Source organism: Chinchilla lanigera, unplaced genomic scaffold (genome assembly GCF_000276665.1).
Source record: "Chinchilla lanigera isolate Chin_1 unplaced genomic scaffold, ChiLan1.0 scaffold00141, whole genome shotgun sequence".
Taxonomy (NCBI): Eukaryota; Metazoa; Chordata; class Mammalia; order Rodentia; family Chinchillidae; genus Chinchilla; species Chinchilla lanigera.
The window spans coordinates 2,084,610-2,106,865 of NW_004955542.1; the positions used below are offsets into that span (position 1 = coordinate 2,084,610).

A 22,256-nucleotide genomic window follows, 5' to 3' on the forward strand; every position below is an offset into this window, starting at 1 on the left:
ATCACGTCCTGCAGCACTGGATGCCATTAGCAACATTCACAGTCTCCTTTAATCCTCCCCTTTCCCCATATTTTATAATTTACCCAGACTTTGACACTCAGATTTTTATTAGTAAGTATTTTTCATGGAAACTAGATTTTTCAAATTATTTCCATCTATGTCATTCAATTTTGGTATCATCTTTGCTTGTGTCATTTATTGTTCTTTTTCTTTATTTTAAAGAGCATAGTAAAAAAGAAGAAGAAGAAGAAGAATAGCAAAATACACACAAAACAAAGCAAAGACATTAAAAATGATATAGGGTTTCAAGCCAAATGATAGGGATTAACCGTGGTTGTTACATTACATATTGTTATCTTCAACGAAGTTGCTCAGATTACCAGATGTAAGAATGGAAGAATGATCAAACCATTAAAGAGAATAAGAAAATAATAATTAAAAAAAAAAAAACATTAGAGACAACGCAGAGCTTCACTAGATAGGGTGGTAGGAATTCACCAGTGGTTGTTATACTGTGCACTGTTGTCTTCACATCAGTTACATAAGTTGCTCGTTTATTTTTCTGTCTCCACACCCACCCAGGTTCTCACCTGGGGGTGCAGATCAGCTGATCTGCACCCTGGAGGCCTGGGAAGGTGGGTAGCCCCTCCTGGGAGCCAGGTACAGGGTGCCCTGTCTTGGCCATAGCCTTCCTGGACAGTGTTTTCCAGCATCTTCTTCTGCCTCCTGCTTGCCATGCAAGCCCTGCGCTTGGTGGGTCTCGCTGGCTTATCAAAGGTGCAGGTGCAGGACGTGCAACCCTCCTCACTGCCCTGTGCCCCCATCTCTCACGCACTAGGACCAGCTCCCTGGAGGAAGGAGACAGCACCGGCGCCCTCTCCCGTTTGCTCTAGTTGACGCATCAGGAATAATATGTAGAAACAAGAGCCACTGTGGACGCAGGGTAGCGGCTCACTGGCGTTTGCGGGTCACTCCCTCTTTGGAGGCTTCACCCGGGGCCGGGCAGTGGTCTGCATGACCAAGACTGATGCTTGTCTCACTGGGAAAGGGCTGGTCACCGGGCTGAGAGCCCTGGTTCAGCTGCCCACGGCAAGGCGCTGCGGTAGCTGTTTGTAGGGACCCTGCTGCTCGTGGGTCGCCTGCCAGCCGAGGGTCACACCCCGGGTGGGGCTGGGTGGGTGTGCACACCTGCGGTGACCTGTGCATGTCCTCTCCAGCTGTACACGCCACTGTTCACAGGAAGCTTGTTCTCTGCTCAGCTCTCCCAGCACTCAAATGACCCTGTACTGCTTTGCAAGGAAGCCCGGAGGAGCCACCGGGGAGTCCTGCCCGAAGCCCCTGGATCTGCAGGACACACAAGGTCACTCTTGCTCGGGGTTCTGTCCCTTTCCAACACCATCTGCACTAGAGAGTGAGGTGCTTCTTCCACTCAGATTCAGTATGACATCAAAGAAAGCCTTCCTTCCAGAAGGGACTGGGATTCCGGGTATCTGGAGAGGAGCAGCAATTGGGCATCTTGGGCATGGGATTTCAGTCTCCTGTCCATGGGTCAAAGCCCTCTGTGCCTCCGCTCAGACCCATGGACCCGGAGAAGGGATGGACAGCCCGGGCCAGCACCAGGCAGAGTGTGCACCCTTCTCCCTGTGCCAAGGGGAGCCGCCCCCTGCACAAGCTGCACCTGCACCCACGCCACGCTTGGCTGCCATCCGGCTTCACGAAATGCAAATTTCCACTTCTTGTGCTCAGCAGCAGAACGGTGGGGACAGGGTCCTAGTCCTTCACATCCTGCAGAAACTGGAGAGTTTTGAAAGCCTCAAACAATGGCATGTTCTGCACACACACACACACACACACACACACACACACGTCTACATGTGCAAACCAGTTCATAAATCAGACCTCACCTTGGGAGGAGCAATTTTTCTGAAACTTTTGAGGCTATTGGGAAAAAAAAACTGTGTATGTATGTTGGAAAACATTTATATGAATTTTTAAAAAAACATTCGTGTATACAACACTTAAAGTACCACTTTTAATGGTCTAAGAACATCGAAAGTTAAGCAGCGGACTTTGCTTTAACATGTTCAGATCTGCTATGTGTAGAAGACAGAGAAACTCTTTCCCCAAATAATTCTGGCAATTTTTAAAAATGATTTTAGAAGCTCAGCATGGTAGCGCATGCCTGTAATCCCAGCACTCAGGAGGCTGAGGCAGGAAGATCACCATGAGTTCGAAGCCAGCCCTGGCTACATAAGCGAGTTCAAGGCCAGCCTGCACTGTATGGTGAGACCCTGCCTCAAAACAATAATAATAATAATAGTAACAATTTTATGGTAAAGTTATATTCTTGAGTCTCCAGAGTCTGACTACACTGGCGTAACCCTATCCACAAAGACCCCTTCCTCCCAGTCCTCACATGGCCAAGGCTTGCTTCCTCCCCTGGGCACCCCGCTGCCACCCTCCCCACACCCCCATCAACCTACCCAGTGGCTTCTCCTCCTCTTCAGGGCCCAAGGAGGAGCTGACCTGTGCTCTGACCACCCCAAAGATCCCTTCCGAGTTGCTCCCCTTCTCCCCTGCAATGGCTTTTTCCCAAAGCTCTCTTTCAGCAGGAGGCAGATGAGAATATTCCTGCTCTGCTCTGCTCTGCCACTCCCTCTTCCCACAGGGAGGCTGTGCCGGAGAGGGTCCAGGTGAGGGACAGAGGCAAGGAGGGAAAGGAGGAGGGAGGGAGAGCTTGCAACCACCCCCATCATTAGGGTTTTTGTCAGTGCATTTTGTCTTGCCACTTTCGGGGGAAGGAGTGCAGACAAACCCACAGGGTCCATTCTCCTTGCCAAAACACAGGTCTAGTCAATTCTGGACGCTGAGTCCTTGTTGGATAGGACAGTTCCTGACTATGCCATTGTAGCTGCCTCCCCGGAGACAGCCCACCCCCACAGCCAGCCCAGAAGGAGCCAGTGGGTCCTGGGTGGGGTCTGCCCTAAGCCTCTGGTCCTCGCCAAGGTCTCCGCTCACTGGGCTGTCTAACGATCCCGGTGACAACGGTCACAGGCTGTCTCTGCTGGCTTCCCGTCCTACACTAGCTCTGACAGCAGAGTTCTCCCGGGAAAGCCTCTCTCAGATTTATAACTTCGCATGTTGTAAGACTGAGGCACCAGGAAAAGTGCCAAGAACTCCTCTCCGCTCTTCTCGGCCGCTGGAGGAAGCAGCGCAGGATTTCCAACAGCAGCACTACAGAAGCAGGCACCCAGGAGTGCTGGGAGCCCAGGGGGAGCCGGTGCACCCCCACACCGCGTCCGTTACCTCCCGCACAGCAAAGGCAGTGCAGGACGCTTGGAGACCGAGACGTGAGCTGCAGTCAGTAATACACATGAAGGCTGAGGCGGTCTGTTTCACTGTGCACGTGAAGTCCTCGTGTAACAGAAATGTGCTAAAAGTAAGGTATTTGGAAGCCCACGAGAGGGACTAATAGTACCGGAGCAATAGTTAATATTTTACAAATTCCAGCACAGCCAAGGATTTGCCTTCCCCCGCGGGAGAGATCTAACCCCTTCCCGTTCGCTCAGACCTACAAGATCATGCACTCAACACGCAAGCTAAAAGTCCATCTATAATTAGACCTGCCTAAACGCGAATAAAAGGCATTCCCAAAAAGGTTTTCAACAAAATAACATTAAAATGGCCATATGTTTAACTTGGCTTCAAGTTGCAAAATATCAGTGTTCCATGCTATTAGTGTTGTAAACTTATATGGGCTTTTCGGCTGATCCAAAAGCTAGAGAGCAAAAAGTAAGCTAAAGAGAAAGAGGGGTGAAAGCTCTAGATACATAAAAAAGAAATACTCAAAATATTTATCTTAAAAAACAATTCAGCGCACTCCAACGGCCGCAGCGCGCCGCGCCGGCACGCAAACTCTGGGCTCACGCTCAGACAGTCGTGAGGCTCCCGTTGCACGCTCGGGGCAGCAGCGCGGACATCTGGCTCACAGAGCCGCCAGTGCGCATTCCTGGGCCTTTCTCCGCGGCCTGTCGCTGCGCTTCCTCTCGCAACACTAACGGGCAGAGACCCAGCGTGGAGCGCGGAGAGCGAGAGGCTCCCCAGGGACCCACGCTGCGCTTCTTTGATGAAATACACTGTACAACGAGGGGAGGATCGCACCAACCTCCCCCTGCTGCGGACTCCGCTACCTCCCGCTGCACCTCCTCAGCATGTTAATTCTGTACCATCACAAAGGAAATGTGTTTAATGTGTTTACGCTAGAAAAATTGGAAAATGCCAAATCGCATGAAAACGACCCAGAAGTTTCACCTCTAGGAATGAGAGAATGGGTGATTCCTGCCAATGCTTCAGCTAAGAAAAAGTAGAAGGGCTGGACAGAAAAAAGCTGTTGACACCAGGCAGCTAGGAAAGCAAAGAAACATTGTAAGGCGCAGAGCCAGGAAAATAAAGGAATGCAGAGAGCCCAGAATCTCTCCAGGGTCCTGTGTCCATTCCAGAAGAACGGGGAGGAAGCTGAGCAGGCCCCAGGTTACCAGGAAGAAGCAGGGAATGGGAGCCCACCACAGAGGGAGCTCCTGGGGAATCCGAGGGTTGGGAAGCATGGGTGAGCCGGCATTAAATCACTCCTGCACCCAGTTCCATCTCAGATCCAGAGTGGACTGCGGTATGCAGGGACAGCAAATGCTCTAGCCACTTTCTAGAGTTAAATATAGATCTTGTCTGGAGACAACATCCTAGACCTCAGTTATGTTCTCGGTTTTTCATATGCCACACCTAGCAATCAATTAAAAAATAACCAGGCTTACAAGAAGACAAAAGAAAGCAAACGAGAAAGAAACCAAGAGAAACAACAGGCAGAAGAAATGGACCCAAAGGGGACTCAGATAATGGGATTACCAAGCATCAGCTTTAAAATAATTATCCCTGATAACTAAGTGAATAGAACACAAAGTGGGAATTCTTGGCAAAAAGCTTGAAGGTCTTTTAAAGGGATATTAAATGCAATCAACACAAAGATATAAAGATGAATTTAAAAGTAGACTAGGCATGGTTAAAGAGAAAATTAGCTTAAAGAGCAGGAGAAATATCAGACAGAAACACAGAGACGCTAAAGCGCAAGTAAATAAAAGAACATAAGATGCTCATATCATAGAGATATATGTGCACCCATGTTTATAGCAGTGCAATTTGTAATAGCTAAATTGTGGAAGCAACCCAAATGTACATCCACTGACCACTGGATTAAAAAATTGCACCTTTACATAATGGGATATTACTCAGCTATGAAGAAAGATAAACTCGAGGCTTTCATAGGTAAATGGTCACAACTAGAGACCATACTCATAAGTGAAATAAATCAGACCTGCATGTGTAAGCAATGCATTGTCTGACTAGTGTAAGAATCTGAAAGAGTGAATAAAAATTAGGAGGTATGATAAACATTGTGAAATGAAAGAAAACTGCTCAAAAGTAAAGAGCAAATGGGATAAGGGAAAAGAAAAAAGAAAGAAGGGGAAAATCATGTATATATGCGTATACAGGATAGCTAACATAATTGTACTATTGACTTCTATCATTTTATTGAAAGGAATAGTTAATGGTTAATTATTTGATCAGTCTTACATGTCTATATTTGCTTTCCTGAGTAACCAGTTTGAAGTTATCAATATGTAATACAACAACCATTGCTAATTCCCTGTCACCTTGTCTGTAATTCAGTATTGCTTCTACTATTCTTGTGCTACTTTGTAAATGGTTGTCTGTTTGTTAATATGATTTTGTTCTTTCACTTTTAAAATAAAAAAATACTAAATTGATAAAATTTTTTAAAAAAATAAAAGAACGTAAAGACTATATTGAGAAAATCTGGGTTTCCTGGAGAGAAAAGGAAAAACAAGGTATTGGAACCTCAGCAGCTGCAGGATGTGTTTAATTACACATGGATTTTCATAAAGTTGGAAAACACGTAGACAGACGTATACAAACGTCTTCAAGGATGACCCATTAGCAAAGTATGTCCCCATCATGGGTGCTCTGTAGGTTTAAAAAAATTAACCAAAAGCAGTGTCAATAAAGGCAGGAAATAGTACAAAAAAGTTGTGTGCTTTGACAAGGTAGGAAGAATGGGAGGATAATGAGAAGAAAAGAGTAAAGACATGAACTGACTTGCAGGTAAAACTAGGTACTAATAGGTAGGAGTCAAAAGATTCACTTAAGACCAACAAGCCAAAGAGACAGCTAAATAAATAAAAGAGGGAAGGACTAAGGACATAAGAAGTATTTAATGTATTAATATAAATATTAGAAATCTTTAAATTTAAAAGTATCCATTAAGTTATATGAAAATACAATCCTTCCTAAATACCGTTCTTAAAAAACACAAAAAGAAAAAGTACAACAAAAAATAAACAACATGGTAAGAGAGCTTAAATAAATACAGAAATACTATACATAGTAAATGTATACTAAATAATACAACAGAGTTGGAGCCAAACATTTTGGTCACAGCAATAAGTTAAAAGAGCTTAATTCACTAACTAGAAGGAAAATATTTTAAGAATAGCTCACCATGCAAAGTCCAGTTATAGCTGCATGAGAAACATACAAAAAGAGATTGTGAAAAGCTAAAACTAAAATGAAATACACAAACAGAAAGAAAGCACAGGTTGAATCCCCAACATATAGTAAGATGGAATTCAGGAATTAAGAAAGCATTAAGCAAGAAGGGGAAAAGACCATTTAGAATGCTAAATGCCACCATGCAGAAAAAAGACTATGACTTAAGGATCTATGCTCCAGAAGACATGACAGAAACAACAAGAGAGGCAGGAACGCAAGGGAAAGGCTGGCACTGAAGGCGCTGGCTGCTCCCAGTTTGAGATGGGTTAAGGGAACAACAAACCATATAGTCACTCAAATCCTACACAGTGCCAGGCTCAGATGTCACCCATAAAGAGCCAGTCCCAATAACAGAGAGTATATGTGCACTCCAGACTTTGTAGGAGAGTGACCGTATTTCAGGCTACAAAGCAAACCTCAGCAAATCTCAGAAAGTAGAACTAATATAAACAATATTTTCTATTCATTATGAAACAAAACTCAGAATTAATAACAAAAAGAGCTTTCTGCTAAGCAATGAGAAAAACCTATCAACTACAAACTCTAGGGTCAAGGGGCAAAAATAAACCTAAACTGCATAATTTCATACAAAAGCTGATGATTGAAAAACTACAGTGAAATCAATAGGATAAAATTAAAGCTGTAATCAGAAGAAAGTTTATAGTTTAATACATAAATCACTAAAAACAACAAAAGGAAGTAGATTAAATATTCTATCCAGTTAGCCAGAAAAACAAAGTAATCTAAAGCAAGCAGAAAGAAGGAAATAATAAAGATAAAAGCTGAAATTAATTAGTAAGAAAAATAAAAAACAATGGAACTAATAAATTAAAATACCAGTTGTTAAACAAAAAAGAAGGGAAACCACAAGGTAACCTAATCATGAAAAAGGGTGAAAACAAAAACTCACAAAATAAGAAATGACAAGGATAAAAAAAGGTATTCAAGTAAAAGAATTAAAAAAAAAAAAAAACTACTTTGAAAAACCTATGCAAATTCGGAAACTCAAAGTCCCGGCATCCCAGGAATATATGACTGATCAGGATTAACCCTTGTCTTGTTCAGCTTTCCCTGACTGCAGTGAACCACCTGAAATCATTAACTTACATGAGGAGGAGTTAATTTGCCTTATCTCTATGGAGATTCCTGTCCTGGGTCCGTGGGCTGCTGGACAGCAGAGCAGGAAGTGTGTGGTGCTCAAAGTGCTCACCTCATGGCCAGGAAGCAAGAGGAAGAGATCGAGGTCCCCAGTCTCCGGGGAGGACAGCACCCAGGCACTTCAGGATCTCCCGCTAGGTTCCTCCCCAAAGGTTCCACCATCTTCCAGTGGCACCACCACAGTGACCTTGGCTTCAACTCATGGATGCAGGAGATGCTCATCTAAACCATCCCAACCCTCGCAGAGGCAGAGCGCTCAAACTGAGCACTGCACAGAGGAAACACGGGTTATCAAGGAAGCAGCAGGCCCAGACAGGTGGTCATGCCAAGAATTCCTCACAACTTGCAAAGACCAGATAATTTTAATGCTACTTAAATGATTCCAGACACAGAAAACGAAAAAAGACTTCCAAAAAATTTTTATGGAAAGGCAGCAGTCTACTTACTGGACAAACACTGGATGAGGTGTCCTAGAATCAGAGAGTCAGCAAGAATGACCTCCAGCTCCTGGGCAAGGCTGAGCACTGAGCTATTTGGCCACCATGGGGAAGTAGCCACAAGTTTGTGTATCAGCAAAGACGTAAAACAACCATCTCTGCAGGTGATATGGTTACAAGCCTAGAAAACATGAAGAGAATCAACAATAAAGCAGACACAACCGATAAAAGATCCCTTAATGTGTCAGACAGAATTAGTACCCTTATTGCACACACACAGCAATCAGGAGACACTGGGAAAAACAGCAGTAATAACAACAACAACAGCATTAGATTACTCAGGGAAGCGCAACAAAAATGTGCAAAACCTACATGAGAAAGTTTTAAAACAGATTTGGAAAAAATAGAAAGAACCACTGTTGGGAGTGTAAGCTACAGACAAAAAGAATTACACAAACCTTAGTCCATTTAGTCACAGCTGGAGGCACTTTGGGCATGGCCCTTCAGAAATCTTGGTATGTACTGGTGTTGTGAGGTAAATCAAAGGTGCGGGATTGATAGGAATTAAGGTTTTCCAAAAGAAGACATAGATGTGAGACCAGGAAGGTTAAGAATCCTGTGGACATGATTTAAATCGGAAAAATCAGTATGGCATCACGGGGTACTGTAGCCCAGTCACCAGACTGGGGCTAAGTCTCCGCACGAGCCCCCAGGACTGAGCTGAGTCTCCTAAGAGGACAGGGTGAGCCTGCAGGGAGCCAACACTTAGTGCCGCCACAGCAGGGGCAGCAAAGAAGGCTGGGACTGGGTCCCAAGGGTACTGGGCTCAGGGCGGTGGAACACCAGCCAGCCAAGGGAGGGCTCACCACAGGGGAGCAATCTCCTCGGCCGTCGCTGACCAGGCTCCAGGCAATGGTGCTCATGAGCCGCCATGTTGCTTTTGGAAGCTTAGAGAAAGCAACGGCACCCTAACTGCAGAAGAAACCTAGAAGGACAGAGGAGAGCGCAGAAGGAAGAATAAAGACTTGGGAAAGAGGTCTTCCAGAGCTGCTGCCAAAAGTGGCAAGAACGATGGGATGAGTGTGTTGGGGGGCAGTATTTTGAGGGGGATTCATGGTAACATGTCTTTTACTGTAATAATTTTCAAATTTTAAATGCGTATCACATTTTTCGTCAGACCTCTTAACCCTCCCGTGACATCATGAAGCCATCTACATGGGGGAACCTGGCCATTGTGCAGGTCATGGGGGCCCATATGTGCCCACAGCACCCACCCAGCACCACTCAAGGAGAGTTTCGTCCATCTGCAGGGGATCCTGCCTCCCCTGCCCCAGACTCAGAAACCCATCTGACCACACAGGCTGAGAGCTGAGTGGGCGGGTCCCATGATGGGGTGCACCCCAAAACCTGCCAGGTAAGCTGAGAAGGCTCCTGGAGACACACGAGGCTGGGCACCACCTCCAGGAAGCAGGGCACATCTGAACTCAAGTGCGATGCTCATCAGGAAATTCTCTGCCCATGCAGGGACGTGGGCATTGGTGCTTCCTGTCTGCACATCGGGGGTGGGAAGAGGGAGTTGGAAAGGCACTTTACATTAGGTCTCGGGGAGACTCAGGCACCACAGGGGCTCTAAGTCAGCCCACAGATGCCTGGTGCCACCCACCCCACCTGGCTCCCTGAAGATCGGGCCACGCCACTGGACACAAGGACTGGGTTAAAGGTCACCTACAGTGTCTGGTTTCTTAGGATCAGAAGATTCTGACAGTGGGACTTACCACGCCCCACCCTGTCCTGGTGTGTCTCCTTTCCCGGGGGGCTGTGGGTGGCACCCAGAGCTCCAGGGCTGAGCCCTCTGGGTTCATCCTGCTGGGCTGTTTGGGGAAGGATGGCAGCTCACGTGGATGGTACTTGGGTTCGAGCCAGAGCAGAGGGCCTGGCAGGCCAAGATGGCAGTGTGGCGTCTCCCACGGCAGCCCAGCACGGGCACTTCATGTGGTTTCTGTGAAAGGCCGGCCTGGAAGAAGCATGGTGGCCCAGGAGTAGGATGTGGGGGCTGCAGCGAGGACCTGGGTACAGGATGAGGTGACAATGGGCAGCGTGGTGTGACACAAACTCAGATGGAGCGCCTCGGGGTGCAGTTGGTACTTCCAGTAGGGTGGGACAAGGGCCCCCAGGGCAAGGGTTCCCTTCAGAATGAGAGCAGCTGTGGAGGGAAGGACAGAGCAGGCTCCTGGCAGGCCATGTGGATGGTGTGGGCTTGGCCCAGGAGCCCCCCAGCCAGGACGCTGTCCATCCCGGGCCCTGCCCACCCAGTTCCTTCCCCTCCACCGATGTCCCCACCCAGAGTCTCCTCTGGTCCGCAGCTGCAGCTGGGGCCACATGTGTCCGCCCGGCTGCTGCTTTGCTGTGAGCTTTCCTCTTTCTTTTCCCCAAGCTGCTTTTTATGCAGCCCTACTGGAAGATTTTTTGTTGCTAACATTATAATGAATTTCTTTTATTTTTACAGAAACAGGATCCAATTGAAGACAGACTTTGAAAAAAAAAAAAAAAAAAGCACATAGGAGGTCCTACCAGCTTTCCTCTAGCCCACCCCCAAAACACGGTTCCCCCAGACCTGCTGGCCGCCTGTGTGTTCCTGGGGACACAGCCTTCCACCAGGACTCAGACTCCTGACTCAAGCGTGAACCGGTGAGACCATCACCTTTAGCGGCACAGTCGTGCTCTCCCACACTCCATTTCCGGGTCCCTGAGTCCACAGTGATTATTCACCACCCTTCTGAAGACGGGAGGGTGCGACTGCACAGGGACACCGAGCCGGGGCCATTTGCATCACCCCTCACTCTGCACTGCAGCATAGCAAGGTTTGCACGTGGCTTGAGAGGTACAGTACCATGCTGGGAAATGCCACCTGCAGAAGGGACCCCAGAGACCCAGGCTCCAGGACCTGATTGCTGGGGTGGGACCACCAGGAGTGAACACCCAAGTGACGTGCCCTCAGCACCCTGCCCCTCACCACAGCCTACCGTGCAGGTGCAGCAGGTGCAGCAGGCGCAGCAGGTGCAGCAGGTGCAGCAGGTGCAGCAGGTGCAGCAGGTGCAGCAGGTGCAGAGGAACCAGACGGAAACACTCACAGGCGGCCGCTGTCTGTGACTGTCCAAATTAGGATTCTCAGCTGATCTGGGCCAGGGACATGCACTGTGATCCTCTCTCTGGATACCAGGCAGTCCCAGGTCATGAGGGGAGAGGCACTGTGGCACTTTCCACCCATGGGCATTCAGCGACATGACAGGAGCTGCTCAGCAAGAGCATTGTTTCAAGATGGGCTTTGTGTCGGGTGGTGCTGCCCCACTGCGTGTGGATATAAGTCCCAGGTGCACAGAAGGGCCCAGGTGCGCTAGGATGGTCGAGGGTACAGGGCATTCAACGCAGCTTACAGTGTCTCCTACTCACTGTGGGTTTATGAAGACATAGCCCGTCAGAACTCGAGGCACATTTGTATGTTGTTCTCCTCTAATACACGCCTGCTAAAAAGTGCCAGGAGCCATGTTTGGAGTGGAGGGACCTGAGGGTGAAGGCGCCCTGGGGGTCACTAAGGAGGTAGGCTGGGCCCCTCCTTGGTGGCAGGCGGAGGGATGGACCACAGGTGGCAAAGATGCTGGAAGGTGCGGTGAGCGCCACAGACAGGCCCCTGGGACAGGGCAGGGCCAAATCGTGATTTCCATCCCTGCGGGACAGAGGCCACACAGGAGGCTCTGCGCATGCCACGGGCCTGAGGCAGGATTCCCCGCAGTGTCCGCTTAGGAGCTGCTCTGGGACAGGCCAGCGAGGGGCCGGAGAAGCCAAGCCGGTCCTGCCCGGTGTCTACGCTTTCATTCGCAGAGCCATTGAGGGAGATGGGTCCCCACCCACAGGAGCTGAGGGCAGATGAGGCCCCGGCATCTCAGCTCCGAGATTCAGGCAGAGCACCAAGGAAGGGCCACAGATGCCAGCTGGAGGTGACATCCACAAGTCCAGGCAGAGGGGGCACGGCACGCAAGCAGGCTCCCAGGGCTCCCCTGCGTTTGCGGCAGGTGTCGGCACACACATGGCTGTGCTGTCCGTCCGCGCAGGAGGCAGAGTCGCACGCCTCGGGAAGGGGAACAGAGGGCAGATGGGAGAGAGGGCTCCAAAACCTCCTCCCAGACTCGCCCTGCCCGCTGCAGCCTCCCTCCAGGCTGTGCCCCTGCACCGAGAGGGCCTCTCCGTTCACAGCTGCAGCAGATGTCAGGGAAGGACAGCAGAGGTCACCTGAGCTGGTGGGCAGTGCACAGGAGGGACTGCTGCTTCCACGGAGCTGGGCGAGAGCCAGCGAGACAATGCTGCCATGCTCTGCTGGGAGCCAGAGCACACCGTGGGAGGGGCTGCGGTCTCTGGGTCCCTATTTCCTTCACCAGAGTCCCAGGAGCCCCGACGGCTGCCCCCAGCACCTCAGAGTCCCAAAGGGTTCAAGAGGCCACGGCTTCTAGCGAACCAGCTGAATAACCCTGAGCAGACCTATGCTTTGCTCTTGCCCACAGTGGAAAGAGGCCTGGGTTGAGATTTTAAATTTGTCTCCATGCATCTATTATGAAATTTGTGCGATTTTTATTTTCTAGTTTTAAAATCACCTTGAAAGTTTGAGGCTGACCATCTGGGTGAAGAATATGCTTCCTTCCTTATTATATTTTTGTAACCCTCAGAAGCCAGCTGACAGCATCCCAAGCCCTAACACGCTGAAAGTGCAGAGGCCCCGCCACTGCCATGCACCTCATGGAAATATTTGTGTCTGAGACAGGTGGCCTCAAGGACAGTCACCAGGTCTGCGCCTCTGTGGCCTACACACAAGTCATCTTCACAGGAATCTGTTTTTCCAAAGCCCACAATGCCGGGAGCATTTGTGCTAATGTGAGCGTTCGGCTGCCCCCTGGCCCGGCGGGTCGGGGTGGGCCACCAAAGGCAGCTAAGGAGAGGGGGACGGGTGCTCACTGCAGGAAGGAGCCAAGATGCACTGTCTTGGTACCAACGCACCACGGAGAAAGTACAGTGCGTGTCCAAAAGCAGAAATGTCTCTCTTCCCAGAGTTACTGAGTGGGGCCAGCATTTGGATATAAATACCTGTCCCTGTGTCACTGGCATGCAGGACCTGCAAACGTATGAAGGGTCTGACTTCCCACAGGACGCGGGATGTGGTCCTGAAGCTTCTCCAGCTCCAAGGAGAAGGTGAGGTCCAGCTCTGCGATTTCCCTCCCGTCTGCTGCCCTGACCCTGACACACCCCACTGTGGGACAAGCCCCGCCCCAGCAGGTCCCCGAGGGCTTCCCTGAGAGTTTCAGGCCCTGGACCTAAGGTGTTAACACAGGTCTGGGTAAGCACATGACCTTGGCATTCACGGGGGCTGGCGGGACCCAACTGTCTGCTGTTTGCCTCCCTCCCTCCGGTCCCCCTCCCATTGCAAGAGGTCTATTTTCCTCATCCCTATTTTTTATTAACCAGGAGACCTTACAAAATAAAAATCTACTGCAAATCAATACACCTGGCAGTGCCCGTGGGGGGCTGGAAGGAAGGCGGGGTGCGAGAGGAGGAGCGGCTGCTGGCACCTGCAGTCTCACCCCTGTCCCCAAGCAAATGGCAGGCAGCACAGAGAAGCCAGCATCTCATCCCAAACTTCATCATTTGGTGGAGTGGCGGGAAGCCGGAGAGGTCAGGGGAGAGGAGTGAGATGTTTAATAAGGTACCCAAGACTGTGACAAGCACACATTGAAGAGAGGTACGCCAGGGCCAAGGCCCTGGGGTGGGGGCCAAGCAGACTGGATGGAGTGACACAGTGCTCCCCTCCCCTTCCCCTCCTCCGCCTCCTCCTCCCCTCAGGAAAGGCTGGGCTGCGAGCTCTGGGTAGAAACCCCCCGCCACCACAGAAGCGGGAGCACCTGGCCCATGATCCCAGGTGTAGATTCCCCACGTCCTGGATTCCAAGGGCATGTCCAGGGAGAGAGAAAGCATGGTCCATGTGTCCCTTCTTGGGAGCCTCCCTGGGAAAGCGCCAGTCCCCATAAAACAGAGCATCTTCAGATTGCACCCCCCTCTCTTTTTTTAAGACTCGGTCTTGCTATGCGGTACAAGCTGGTCTTGAAGTCATTATGTAGCAAAGCTGGCCTCAAACTCAAAGCGATCTTCCTGCCTCAGCCTCTCAGTGCTGGGATGATAGGCGCACGCCACCACACTGGTGGCCCTTGAGAGTCTGGTTAACCCGCTTCCCAGGTCTGCTTCAGAGGGACCCTAAGACCGGTCACCCCTGCCAGACAGGGAGGGGCCTGGGAGGGACCCAGAGCAAGAGCGTGGACGCTGACCAGTGGGCAGGTGGCAGACCAGCCCCAGGGCCCCCAGGGGCTGGCGCGGGGGAGGCGGATGCTGCCCCCACGAGGCGGAGCTGGCAGCTTAGGCGCAGGAAATGGGCAGCAGGCGCCGGCAGCAGGGCAGACGCAGCAGCTGGGGAGTGGACACAGAGGAGGAGAGCGGCCGCCCCGCCCACACCCCTCTGCGCGCAATCACTACGCAGGCCACAAAGCCACCGGCCGGCCACAGGGCTCTCGGAGGTGCCGGCGCCTGGGGCCGGAGCCGCACCCTCCTTCCCCTTCTCACCGCCTTCTCATCTTCTTTCCACCGAGGAGCCGAGAGTCCCTCAAACCCCAGAGGCACAGAAGCCACAGCTCGGCTGCCAGGGCTCCTTCCGTGTCACAGCCCCGGTGCAGGCCTCGTGGCCACCAATGGCGGCAGGCTTAGCGGGGAGCAGCAGGGCTCCGAGCTTCCTGGGCGGCCGCTGGGAGCCGGAGCTGGGGCTGCTTTATCTGAGCTGCAAGGCCCAGAGGAGAAACCTTTGAGAGCTCCCAGAGACACAAACAGCCCGCGTGGCTCGCGGTCGTGGGCTCACCACCACTCACATGGACCTGTGTGTGCCTAGGCCTGGCTCTGCGGTCACCCTGAGATGGTCACAGCGGGAGCACGAGGGACACGGGGGCGCTGTCCTTGCCACACAGGAAGGAAGGACACTGACCCCGCGAGGACAAGTTTAAGCAGCTTGTCCGGGCCCCCCTGCCAGTCAGACGGCCTGCCCCCTAGAGGGCCTCCGTGGGAGGCGAGGGGAGTACGGGCCCTGTGAGCATCCTCAACGGCAACGGTCCCTTCCTCAACACTCGGAGTATTCGGCCGGGGATGTAGCTCCGTGGCACGGCGCCTGCCTGGCAAGCACAAGGTCATCAGTTTGATTCCTGGTTCCAAAAAAAATTTAAAGTATTCGGTTGTTGGTTTCAATATCTACTTAGGTGGTCAGTGAATTTTTTTTCCCAATACAGAGGATTGAACCCAAGGCCTTCACACTGAGCTACAGCGCCATCTCTTTTCTATTCTGCGCCGAGGTCTAAGTCCCTCCGTTGCCAAGGCGTGGCTTGAAATTGGGACCCTCTGTCTCAGCCTCCCAGAGTGCTGAGCTCAGGATGGGCACCGCCGTGGCAGGCTCTGTGGCCGGTGCATTTGAACAGTGTCTCCCCTCAAATCTGCCACACCCGCAACTGCTGTAAACCGCGGATGCCCCTGTGCCCCGTCCTGCTCTCAAGCTGAGGTGCCCTCTGACCCCACGCGGCACAGCAAGCGTCGCCATCGCTGCCCATGGGGCTGCAGGAAGGACTGAAAGTGGGGCTTTCCACGAGGCCCGAAGGCAACGTGGCCTCAACACGGAGGAACACGGTGTCCCATCGCCACCACGATGGCAGTGTTTCATCTGCGCGTCCCAGGCGCGTGAGGATTTCCCACATTTGTGTGCAGATTAATACAACCTTTCCATGCTGCCTGGACTCAGGTGTTATGCTGAGAGCGCCTTTCTCACCCCCGGAGGGGGAAATATTCCCCAAGGCATCCCTCAGATTCTTTCACCATTTCATTTGTGCTACACTTATCTCCTTAAACCATCTGGAATTTATTTCATTGTGAAGTAGTTGGGTTTTTTAGGAACTGTAACCACCTATGCCAGTAACATTCATTGCACAGTCCGTCTTTTCCACACGGATCTAATTATCTCTTTCATGTAATAAATGCTCAAATAGCTTGAGTCATTTCAGTGACCTATTCTTTGCTGTTATTCCATTTCCATCAGCCCTGTGCACTTTTGTTATTCCCATCCTGAGATGTCCTGAGAGTTGGAGCTCGGGGACACTGCACATTGTCACTCTTCCGGGTCGTTATTCTAGCACATTCTTCCCAATGAATGTAACATCGAAAATGGAATTTTGGTGATCCCATCAGTCCAGAAGGCTGAGGCAGAAGGCTGACAAATTGAAGCCCAGACTGGGCAACTTAGGCAGTTAGACAGACTTCATCTCAGACTAAACAACTGAAAAGGGCTGAGGATGTAGCTCAGTGCGAAGGTCCTGGGTTCAATCCCCAGCACCACCAAAAAAAAAAGAACAGAAAAGGACAGACTTTGGGGACATGAGCTGGGATTGCATCCAGAAGATATCCTTCCCTGGAAGCACCAGGACGTGTAAACGTTCAATGCCCAGGAGCTCGGCCATCTGCCCCCTGCCTGGGTCTCATCCGCCCAAGCACATCGTACTCTGGGGAGGGCTCTGCATTTGGGACCCTGTTGCTTTTGCAAAGGAAATGTGTTTTCCATTGACAGTGCTGCTTAGAAAATGCACCAATAAGCTGATGTCAACTTTTCAGGAAAAGAGTTCATAATATTTAATATACGGGGTGGCCGTGAAAATTTCCCAGTTTCAGAAAAATTACCAAATATGTATGTGTATGTGTGCATGTGTGTGTGTGTTTGTATACACATGTGTACACATATATGCATGTGTAGGTATCTGAGTCAAAGAATAAACTGAGCTTTGCTGATGGCTGGAACATCTAGAATAGCCATGGCTTCCTGGATTTTTGATTTGCAACCAACCGCCTCTTGCATGCATATCCATTCTGATAACTTTCAAGTTGTCTCTGGAAAGACCATAGATCAGATCATCCTCAAATAAAGAAAAATGTTGCTCTGGTTTGCTTTTTTACCACCCCCACCCCGTCTCACAGAGGTGAGTCTGCTCTGAGCCCACGCCTGGCTCACGGCTCCCTCTAGCCTCTTCCTGCACACCTGGCTGCAGGTGACCACCCTGCGGCTGCACAGGAGGTCAGCATGTGGCATGTGGAAGGAGCTGGGGAGGCCTGCGGCTGCTGGGACCCTCCCCTCAGATTTACTACTTTGAGGCCCAAGCAGAAAGGGTCCCTTTGTAGGACCGCTGCCTCTCCTTGAGATCCCAGTGCCTCACGGGTAAATGTCAAGGTGCGCGGCCTTGGTCCCCCCCCTCTTCCTGCCCCGCCTGTCCCCTTGGCTCAGGCTCTTCCTCAGGGTCCCCAGTCACTCAGATGTTGAACCAATTCCTCCCCTGCGGCGTATGCTGCCTTCTGTCCTTCTCTTTGTTAAAATCCCTTCTAGCCCTTAGCCTCCTCCTGTCATTCCGGACATCTCAGGTTTGTCCTGCACTCTGCAGTGTGACCATCCAGAATGGCTCTTGTGCCCTCCGCAGACGTTTAAGCCACAGTGATCTCTGACCTCTCAGTGACGCCTCTTCCCATGGTCCCTCCACCCACTGGACTCACCATTCTTCCCACCTTGGTTGCTTTAGCTTTTCATCTCTAATTTCATTTAATTTTTTTCTTTGACTTTTCAGATTATAAATCAGTTCTTTTTGGAGATTTAATTTTTCTTCTGTTTTTTAGTACACTTTCGCAGTACATAATCCCATTCCTTGTGTGGAGTTGATGTGTGTATATAATGCATCTCACTTCTCTTTCACCCCCACCCCATATCTTGGTCCCTTCCTTTTTGCAAAAGATCTGTCTCCCTGTTTTTGCCCTTTAATTTATTTGTCTGGATTTCTCATATAAGAGAAAGCATAAATATTTAACCTTGTGTGGCTGATTTATTTTACTTAATACTGTGGTCTCAGGGTGTATCTATTTTCCTACAGATGACTCAAATGTGTCTTTCTTTCTGTTTGTTTTTTGTTTTGTTTACCGGGAATCGAACTCACAACCTTGCACTTGCCAGGCAGCCCCTATCTTTCTTTCTGGCAGAGTAGTTTTCCACTGTGTGTAAATGCCACCTTTTCTTTATCCACTCATCTGTTGATGGGCATATAGGCTTCCAAGCTTAAGCTATTATAAGTTGTGCTGCTATAAACATGGGTGTGCGTGGATCGCTACAATACGATGTCATTAACTCCTTCAGGAAGATACTTAGAAGGGGATTAGCTGGATCAAATGGGATTTCTAGTTTCAGGTTTTTTTAGATCTCTTCACACTGATTTCCATAATTGCACTAGTTTACATTCCCACCCACAATGCAGAAGCGTTCTTTTTCTCTGCAGCCTCACCAGAATTTATTACTGTGTTAGACTTCTTGATGATAGCCATTCTTTCTGGAGTAAGATGGAATCTCAGTGCTGTTTTAATTTGCATTTCCCTAATGGCTAGCAATGTTGAATATTTTCTCATGTACTTATTGGCCATTTGTACTTTTTCTTATGAAAAATGTCTATTTGTTTCAATTGCCAATTTTTTATTGGGTCTTTTATTCTGGGGATGTCTAATTTGAAATCTTTGTATGTTCTAGATGTTAGTCCTCTGTCTGAGAAATATCTGACAGAAACTTTTTCCCACCCTGTAGGTTGTCTTTTCACTCTCTTGTTACTTCTGTTGTGCAGAAGCTTTTTAATTTGATATAATCCCTTTTGTTGATTCTTGATGTTATTTCTTGTGCAATTTTGGATTCTGATCAGAAAGTCCTTGCCTATACCAATGTCTTCAAGAGTTTTTCCTATTTTATCTCCCAGCATATTAAGTGTTTAGATCTTTGACCCATTTTGATTTTAGCTTAGTACTTGGTGAGAGATGTGGGTCTACATTCAGTCTTCTGCATGTGGATAGCCAGTTTTCCCAACATCATTTATTAATCATTTACTTATCATTTATCTTTCCTCCAGTGTATATTTTAGTTTCCGTCATCAAAATCAGATGGCTGAATGTGCCTGGCGTTGTTTCTGCATCCTCTATTCTATTTCATTGATCATTCACATATCTGTTTTTGAGCCAGCACCTTGCTGTTTTTATCGCTGTAGCTTTGTAGTATAACTTGAAATCTGGGATTGTGATGCCTCCCTGCTTTGCTCTTATTGCCCAGGGTTGCATTTGCTATTCTGGGTCTCTTCTGGTTCCATATGAATTTTAGGATTGTTTTCTCCAGTTCTGTGAAGAAAGCTGTTGATATTTTGATTGGGGTTGCTTTAAGCCTATATATCAGTTTTAGAAGTGTGGCCATTTTGGCTATATTAGTTCTGCCTATCCAGAAACAGGATGTCTTTCCATGTGCTGATGTCTTCTTCAATCTCCTTCTTCAGAGTGCTATAGTTTTCATCACAGAAGTCTTTTGCTTTCTTAGTTAATTCCTAAGCATTTGATTTTTCTTGAATACCATTCTATTATGAATGGTATTGTTTTCCTAGTTTTTTTAATGGAGATTTTTTATTGGTGTATGGGAGTGGTATGAATTTTTGTGTGTTCATTTTGCATCCTGCTATCTTGCTGAATTTGATTAATAGTCCTAGCGGTCTTTTGGTGGAATTTTTTTGTCTTCCACATAAAAGATTGTATCATGTGCAAATAGTGACAATTTGACCTCTTCCATCCTTATATCTGTCCCTTTTATTTCTTTCTCTTTGCTGATTGCTCTGGCTAAAGTCTTGAGTACAGTACTGAACAAGAGTGGGGATAGTGGACACCTCTGTCTTGTTCCTGGTTTTAGAGGGAACGTTTTGAGCTTTTCCCCCTTAAACAGGACGTTGGAAGTAGGTTTGCCATAAATGGCTTTTATCAGATTGAGATAAGTTCCTTCTACATCTATTTTCATCAGGGTTCTTTTTATCATGAGCAGATGTTGGATTTTGTCAAAGGTGTTTCCCACCTCTTTCAACACAATCATGTGATTTTTGTCCTAATTTCTGTTCTGTAATGGATTGCGCTTATTGATTTGTGTATGTTGAACCATCCTTGTATCCTTGGGATGAAGCCTACTTGGTCATGATGTATGGTCTTTTTAATGAATTGTCTCATTCTGCTTGCCAGTATCTTGTTGAGGATCTCTGCATGTATGTTATCAAAGAGACTGTCTTGTAGTTTTCCTTTTGGGTTGAGTCCTTGTCTGATGATTTTGGAATCCAGGTAACACTGGCTTCCAGGGAGGATTTGGCAGTGCTCTTTGCCTTTCAGCTTCACTAGAAGATTGGCCCCAAATGTTCCCTGAATTTCCTGTGCACGGCCTCCTGCAGATTCCAAGGCCCAGTGAGGCGAGTCCCGCCACCGGGAGTGTGGGGGCGGTGGCCACAGGGCGGAGGCGCTGCAGCGACCCTGCTGGCGGGCAAATGCTGCTGATTGCGTCTGGCTTCTGCTTTGCTGGAGAATGCAGCACATGTCTGCGTGCTTTAGAATTAGACATCTGTCCCCAATATTGTGTCGCAATGGCTAGTTCCCCTCAGGTTTTATGAATCAATGAAATTTCTATTTTTTAATACAAAATAGACAGTGAAGGAGTGTGACAACACTAATGAAAAGCCCCAGTTCTCTCACTGTCCATGAGCCCGGCCAGCCCCCTCGTGGGGCTGGAGGGCCCTGGAGGCCTGGGTGCGGCCAACTTGCCCTAGCATGAGCAGGACAGAGTCTCGGTGGACCTGACCGTGCCAGTGGGGATCTCAGGAGCGGAGGCGGACCACCTCTGACCGTCAGCTGCACAATGGCCGAGCCAGAGAGAGCTAAGGGCCCCGATGTGGCACCTATTCCATCACACGCCAGAGCTCTGTGGTCAGTGCCATTGGCGATCTCCAGTACAGACCATGAAATATCAGCACCATTTGCAGAACTGCACACCCACAGGCCCGGTACCTCCCTGCTTGAACACAAGCTTAGGTCCCTGGTGTTTTTCCAGTCCTGATCTCCAGCCCAAAGCTCCCTGAGCCAGGCTCCACTCAGGACACAAACATCTTTCCTCCTCAGCTCCCCAAGCCCCCACATGTCACTGAACCTCTATACCCACAAGGCCAAAAGCAGTTAAAATCGACCCGAGACAAAGGTGCAGCTCCTGCGGTTGCAGGACGAAGGTCCACAGCGACCTCTCTGTCCCCTCCCATCAGCCTCATCATCACCATCTTCACTCTCCTGGCGCCAGGCAGACCTTGGCCTGGGCACTGTGCCTGTCGCTTTCTAGGAGGCCCAGTGTCCCCCGGTGATGAGGGAGCTCCCTGGTGCCTTTGCTGCCTCAGAGCCAGCAGCCAACATTACCAGCAGCTGCCAGGGCACCAGGGGAACCCACGCCCTACCGACCCTGCTCAGCCGAGACATCCAGCAGCACTGTGGCACCCAGCTACCGGGTGACCCAGAGTCCAGGGCTCCGGGCCGTGGGGCAGGGTTCAGGCACACAGCCCGGGGAGGGTGAAATGGACTTCGGAAATGAGGTCTTCCCTTCGCAGTTTGGCCTGGCCTCTAACACCATGGCCAGAAATGAAATCCTAACTCTGCAGCCTCACATCACCCCGCTGAGCCATGAGTTGGAGCCAAATGAAAGGGCAGAGGCATGGTCCCTCCAGTTCTGGAGACCACTGCCCCAGCTCCCGACCCCAGAGGAGCACCTAGCCCAGACCCTCGTAATGAATCCCACGTACCTGCTGCAGAGCGATGACAACCGAGCTTAGTTTATGGTCTCATTTATCACCCGCCTTGTCACAAAAATATGAGCTGCAAACGCCCCACCCGAATATTTGAAAAAGAGCCAGCGAATTCAAAGTACAAATTCCTTCCTCAACATCCTTGGCTTACAAACTTGTCATTGTGGGGTGGCCTCCCTTCATTTCATCTGGGATTTGCCTGCGCGGCAAGAAAGGAAATAGACCCAAAATCAGATTTTTTTTCTTGAGACTCCTTCTCCTCCTC

General features: G+C 49.5%; 1 long non-coding RNA gene across 1 annotated transcript; it reads right to left on the minus strand.

Moving 5' to 3' along the window:
- Positions 1–408: 408 nt before the first annotated feature.
- On the minus strand, positions 409–22,040 carry LOC106147321. The gene is made up of 3 exons (XR_001232168.1): positions 21,989–22,040; positions 8,226–8,397; positions 409–1,794 (listed from the first exon to the last, which is right to left on the minus strand). It is a non-coding gene; the product is annotated as an uncharacterized LOC106147321 (long non-coding RNA).
- Positions 22,041–22,256: the final 216 nt, after the last annotated feature.